General features: G+C 32.0%; 1 non-coding gene across 1 annotated transcript; it reads right to left on the minus strand.

Moving 5' to 3' along the window:
• Nucleotides 1-2978: 2978 nt before the first annotated feature.
• Nucleotides 2979-3045, minus strand: LOC116750282. The gene has a single exon (XR_004348978.1). It is a non-coding gene; the product is annotated as a small nucleolar RNA SNORD109A (small nucleolar RNA).
• Nucleotides 3046-6917: the final 3872 nt, after the last annotated feature.

Genomic DNA, 6917 nt, shown 5'->3' on the forward strand with positions numbered 1-6917 from the left:
TTTAAAAGAGAACTTCTTGACTTATCCTAAAGACATCAATTGTTAGTCCCCAAATAACACATTATTTGGTAGACAATATTTCTAGGAAATTTATTAGCTAAGATTTGGTCTATTTTGATGGGATATTTTAAACTTTCTACTAAAATATATGTGTAGAAAAGAGCATGCAGTATAATTGTACAGCTTAATTAATTTGCCATCCAAACAACACAGCAACTAATCAACACACACACAGGTTGTAATACAAATATTACAAGCATTCCAAAAACAACCCAGGTGCCTTATTTCCATGACAATCTCCTACATGACTTTCAATGACTAACTCATTTTCAGATCATAGGTTAGTAAATACACATCAGATATGGATGTGGCAATTTCAAAATGGAAATAACTGGCAAGATAGAACACTGCATCCACAATGATATAATTACATGCTAATGTAATAATCAGTGAAAATGGAATATTCACTAAATTCTGCCACCCTCTGGGCCATTACAGAGATACAAAATTATTCCAAAGTAATAAAATATATTCAAAGTATTTTTTATCATATGGAATCAAGTTAGAAATCAGTAATAAAAATTGATAGAAAAAGTCCAGCTGTTTGGAAATTAAGCAATGTCCTTCTAAATAATCCATAATTCAAAAATAAATCAATATGAAATTAGAAAATACATTTATGTGAGTAATAAGAAGGATGAAGAATGCCAAACTTATGCTCTTGTGACTTATAAAGAAGTTTAGAGTAAAAAGCAATATATGAGAATTGAAGAAGGCTGAAAATCAATAGATTATATATCACAAGAGCTAGATCAAGGAGATTGAATCAAGCTCCAGAAGAGTAAAGAAAAATTAATGAGATTAAGGGCAGAAAAACACCAAAATAGAAAGCAGACAGGCAATAGGAAATATTAACAAATATTAGTAATTTGAAATAGTTAGTATTATTGAAACCCTCCTGGCAAGATTAATCAAGAATTAGAGATAACACAAAATGCTAAATCTAAAAGACATACTGCTATTTTAAAAATAAAATACCTAAAAAATAAAGACTTACAAAATAAGGACATATTACTAACACACAGCAATGAATTTGATGTTTCAAATAAAATGTTCATCTGATTAGTAAGAATCTTGTGCAAATATGTAGTCACAAAGAGAAAAAAATTATACAGTTCATTTTTATAAACTTAAAAAAAACATAAAAATAAAGTACATTTTTCAGAAGGAGCAGCATTTGGGGAGAAGAGGTTGAAGCTGGTCATAAGGAAGGGTTCTATTATGCCAGTCCTATTCTGCTTCTGTGTCTGAATCCTGTACTATTGTAGAGTAATAATATGGGCAATTTACTGAATATATATTGTGCATCAATATAGTGTTATACTCTTTGGATTGAGACAGTATCCCTGACTTCATGGCTCTGTGAATCTACTAATAGTAACAAATATGCAAATAAGGGTTTGCGAGAAGACATTTTTAAAAGTAAAAACATGTCCCATTTTTCCTGCTATTCATATGCTTGCTCAAAAGTTTGTTAATGATCGAGGTTCTAGAGTTCATTTCAATATCTGGCTAAACCAATTTCCTTTTTTGATCTATGACTATTTTTTTTAGTTATTATCAACTCTTTAGAATTATCTTCTATGGTTCTATAGAATAAATATAAATAAACAATACATAATAAATACAAACATAAGTACTTCTTGATAGAATCTGTGACAGAACTTTGTCAAGAAAAATGTTTACCTGTCCTTAGGGCATTAATCTCAAAGTACCAGGTAACACAAAATCTTCAACATAGCTTGCCAGGAAATATATAGACCACTCTTTTTAGTGATGCATATTTCAACTTTCAGAAATAATGATGCCATATATGATATTTCATATTTCTCCATTTGATATCTCTAACATAATACCTTTTCTTTTTAGCCCAACACAGTATTGAAAACTGAACTATTTTGGGTTTCAAAAGAATATGGCAATGTTTATTGTATAAGAACTTCATGGTCTTAAAGAGATCTAACAAAATTTCACATACAACTTTCCATGTTGCAAAAATGAGAAACAACGAATTTATGCCAATCCACAAAGATTAAAGTAGAAACAAAAATGTAATGCAGTGTGACCACAAATGCCTATGAATAATTGAGTCTGTGTCCTGAAATCCCAACAATAAAACAGATGAGGAAAATCTGATAATATTTTGGAAGATTCTGATTTTACTACAATAATTTTTTGATCCACTATGAAATTACCAAAAATTAAAATTCTACATTTTTCCATCAAAGCAGAAAAGAGTTAAAATGAAAGAAGAAATTATAAAGATTCAATAATGTAAGTGACTTTAGTGAGGGTCTCAAAGAGAAAAAGCACACATCATCAAAATATTCTCAAATAAGTCTCTAAAAAGATAAACAGAGAGACCTCAGGACCTGGCACAGAGCATATGAAATATGAATTTCAAATAGCTACTCACCCCTGTCCTCTGAATTGGAAGACCTGATTCCAGTCCTTCTATTTCAGCAAAACATAACAAAAAGAAAAGTAGAGTCTTAGAAAATATTCAGTAGTAAATATAACAAAGAACTAAAATTTGGTACCATTACCATTATTTACTGTACACATGCAGTGTTCCCTTCTTTTAGTTCAACATTACTGAGACGTTCAGTACCCATCACAGTTGCTTGTCCCCGTCTTAATTCAATCCTTTTCATTTTCTAATTCATTACACAAGAACATATTTCCCATATACATGTATATATAGTCATATTTATGACTCTGTTCAAAGTGACCAAAATAAAGCAAAATGGATCACTGATCATAAAGGTACATACTGCCTTATAAGATAGGACACTAATGCCCTTTTCTGTGAAAAAGAAAAAAGCATGCTAACAGTGGCATTATGTTGTTACTCAGGGGTCACCAAATAGAGCCAGGCTCTGAGAGTCTTATTTGTCTTATTAGAGGGGCATTCATATGGACCTCAGATTGACATCTGGAATGAGTCCTTCAGCATCCTCAGACAGTTGTGCTCATCATTGATCCAGATAAGCAACCTCCCAACAAATAAGCATTTCCACAGCCAGGCTTATTTCCTTCAGGCTTATCTACTGCACTATGAATAAAGAACAGTACATGGTAGAGTAGACATTCTATTTAGTACCTGAATAATGGAATTCTTACATATATAACTGGAAAAAAGTGACCCTGGATTGTTCTAATCAAATTAGATAAAATCTATTGGGAAAACACAGAAAAAACTTAATCAACTAAAAATTTGAAGAGTAATTAGTGTAGCAAAATTATATGTAGTATAATTACAGTACAAATATAAGTAGAAGCATCTATGTTCTGAATGTTCCAGATATAGATTAAAAATATCAATGTTTAGCACACTTGTATTTAACTACAAGATTATTGTCATTCAATACAAAATAGTGAAAAAAGGAATTACAGCAATGATTCTCCAAAATTATTCAGGTTACTTTTAAAAAACGTTTTAAAAAGGGAAGAAACAATAATGAGAATTCCTTGAACCATGTAGAGACATTCACAAGAAAAACTATATCTATCATAAAAATATTCTTCCTTGAGTCTCTGAACGATCTCACATTGACTACTGACATCACTAGTCATAAAACACATAAGAATTTCAAATGTACCAGAGTAGCTGCTCACTTTTCTTCCCTGAAAATAACTTGTTCACTTGAAAGAACAGTAACTTGTTCTAGTTTTTGACCTGCAGCAAAACATCACAAAGAAAATAGATCAGATCATACAATGAATTAAATTAATTAAAAATAAAGCATAACATTGGTTCCATTTTAATTAATCATATAGGCTTTCCTTGCCACAAACATCACAGTTGCTTCATCCATTGTCACCCTTGCCATTTCATTTATCCACTTGTTTCCTCTCTGAGTTTTTTACTTTTTGCAAATTGCCTATAATCCTCTGTACTGAACTATGCAAATAAGTGACACAGCAGTTATCTCAAATGGAAAATTCTAAAGTTGTATTCCATCCAATAAAGACTTTATAAATATCTTATAATGTAAAAGTACCTCTGATTTAAAAATGCAAGACACATGGTAAGAGTATTGTGCGATTATTGAGGAGGTTAAAAATTAAGCCAGTTCTGAGAGTGTTGTCTTATTAGAAGGCCACTCAGCAGGATCTCAGTAACCTTGATACTTATGCTCATCCTTGATCCAGACAGGAAAACTACCAACAAATAAGCATTCCTTACACACACTAATGCTCTTGACAATTTACCACTTTCATCCAACTTATAGTGGAAAATGGCACAGGTAGACATTTGACTTGATTTTAGTAACACTGGTTATAATGGCAACTCGGGAAGCTTCCCAGTATTCTTCTGTCTAGAATGATACATGAAGTGATATTGCACTGGGGCAATTTTCAATGCTGATATATTTATCCAGTATGATAGAAACAAAGAAACAGTAGTTAACTGTGAACTTGGGTAATATCACTTAAAAGATTATTAAAGTATGCAAAGTATACAATGTGATACTCCTTTTATCCAATAGATCTGTATTCCCTAGCCACAGAATATATGTGTTCATATAGAAACCATAGGATAAAAAAACCCACAAAACAACCAGGAAACAATTAACAAAGTGGCAATAAGTTCATAACTATCAATAATTACTTTAATTGTAATAGACTGAATGTTCCACTCAAAAGACATAGAATGGCACTGAGTAGATACAAAAAAAGACCCATATATATGCTGCCTACAAGAGACTCATTTCACATCTAAAGATACATACAGACTGAAAATGAGGAATGAAAAAATGTATTCAATGCAAATGGAAACAAAAGAAATCTGGAGTAGCAATACTTGTATCAGATAAAATAGACAATAAAACAAAGACTGTAACAAGAAACAAAGAAGGACATTGTATAATGATTAAGTGATCAACCTAGTAATAAGATATAACAATTGAAAATATCTAGGCACACAACATAGGACCATCTAAATACATAAAGCATATATTAACGAACATAAAGAAAGAAACTGACAGTAACATAATAATAGTACAGGACTTTAACACCACACTTACCTCAATGGACAGATCAACCATACAGAAAATCAATAAGGAAACACTAAGCTTAAATGAAACATTAGATCAGGTGGCCTTAATAGATATATGTAGAACATTCCATAAAAAAGCAACAGAATAAATATTATTTTCAAATGCACATGGAACATTCTGCAGGATAGATCACATGCTAGGCCACAAAACAAGTCTCAATAAATTTAAGAAAATTGAAATCAGATCAAGCATTTTTTGCAACCACAGTGATATGACACTAGAAATCAATTACAAGAAAAAAATAGCAAAAAATGCAAAAACATGGAGTCTAAACAATATGCTACTAAATAGCCAAAGAGATACTAAAAATATACCTGGAGACAAATGAAAACATAAACACAATTTCCCAAAATCTTTGCAGCAAAAGCAGTTCTAAGAGGGAAGTTTATAGTAGGCTATAAAAGCTTACTTTAGAAAACCAACAAAGAAATCTCAAAGAGTATAACCTTACACCTAAAGGAACTAGAAAAAGAGCAAACAAACCCAAAAGTTATTAAAAGAAATAATAACATAAGAGCAGAAATTAAAAAACATAGAGACTAAGAAACAATAGAAAATTCAATGAGACCAAGAATCATCAAGAAAGAAAGAGAGCAGACCCAAATAAATAAAATCAGTAAAAAAAATGAAAAGTTACAATCAGCACCACAGAAATACAAAAGGTCATAGAGATTACTATGAACAACTATACACCAATAAAATGGAAAGCCTAGAAGAAATGAATAAATTCCTAAAAACATACAATCTGCCAAGATCGAATCAGGAAAAAATAGAAAGTATAAACACCCAATTACCAGTAATAAAATTGAATCATTAATGTTAAAACTCCTAACAAACAAAAATCAAGGACTAGATGGCTTCACAGGTGAATTCTACTAAACATTTAAAGAAAAGTTAATGCTCATCCTTCTCAAACTATTTCAAAAAATTGAAGAGGAAAGTACGTTTTCAAACCCATTCTACAAGGCCAGCATCACCTTGATATCAAAATCAGACAAAGACTATATAAAAAAAGGAAAATTACAGGTCAATATAACTGATGAATATAGATGTAAAAATTCCCAAAAATATATTAGCAAACTGATTTCAACAATACACCAAAAGGATCACACTTGACCATAATCAAGTGGGATTTATCCCAGGGATGCAAGGATGGTTCAATATTAACAAATCAATCAATGTGATACTCCTCATTATCAAATTGAGGAATTAAAAATCATATCACCTTCTCAATAGATACAGAGAAAGCTTTTGATAAAATTCAACATCTATTTAATATAAAATACCAACAAATTAGGTATAGAGGGAACGTAACATAATAAAGGCCATTTATGACAAACCCACAGCCAACATCTTATTCAATGGTGAAAAACTAAAATCATCATCTCTAAGATAAGGAGCAAGGCAGGGATGCCCATTCTTACCACTTTTATTTAGCATTGTATTGGAATATCTAGCCACAGCAATCAGACCAAAAAAAAAGGAAATTAAATTGGAAAGAAGTAAATGTGTCACTGTTTGTAGATGACAGGATACTATATATAAAAAATCCTAGGGGGCTTCCCTGGTGGCGCAGTTGTTGGGAGTCCACCTGCCGATGCAGGGGATGCGGGTTCATGCCCCAGTCCGGCAAGATCCCACATGCCGCGGAGCGGCTGGGCCCGTGAGCCATAGCCTCTGAGCCTGCACGTCCGGAGCCTGTGCTCTGCAATGGGAGAGACCACAACAGTGAGAGGCCCGCATACAGAAAACAAAAGTCCTAAAGATTCCACCAAACAACTACTAGAGCTCTTC

Source organism: Phocoena sinus, chromosome 2 (assembly GCF_008692025.1).
Source record: "Phocoena sinus isolate mPhoSin1 chromosome 2, mPhoSin1.pri, whole genome shotgun sequence".
Lineage (NCBI taxonomy): Eukaryota > Metazoa > Chordata > Mammalia > Artiodactyla > Phocoenidae > Phocoena > Phocoena sinus.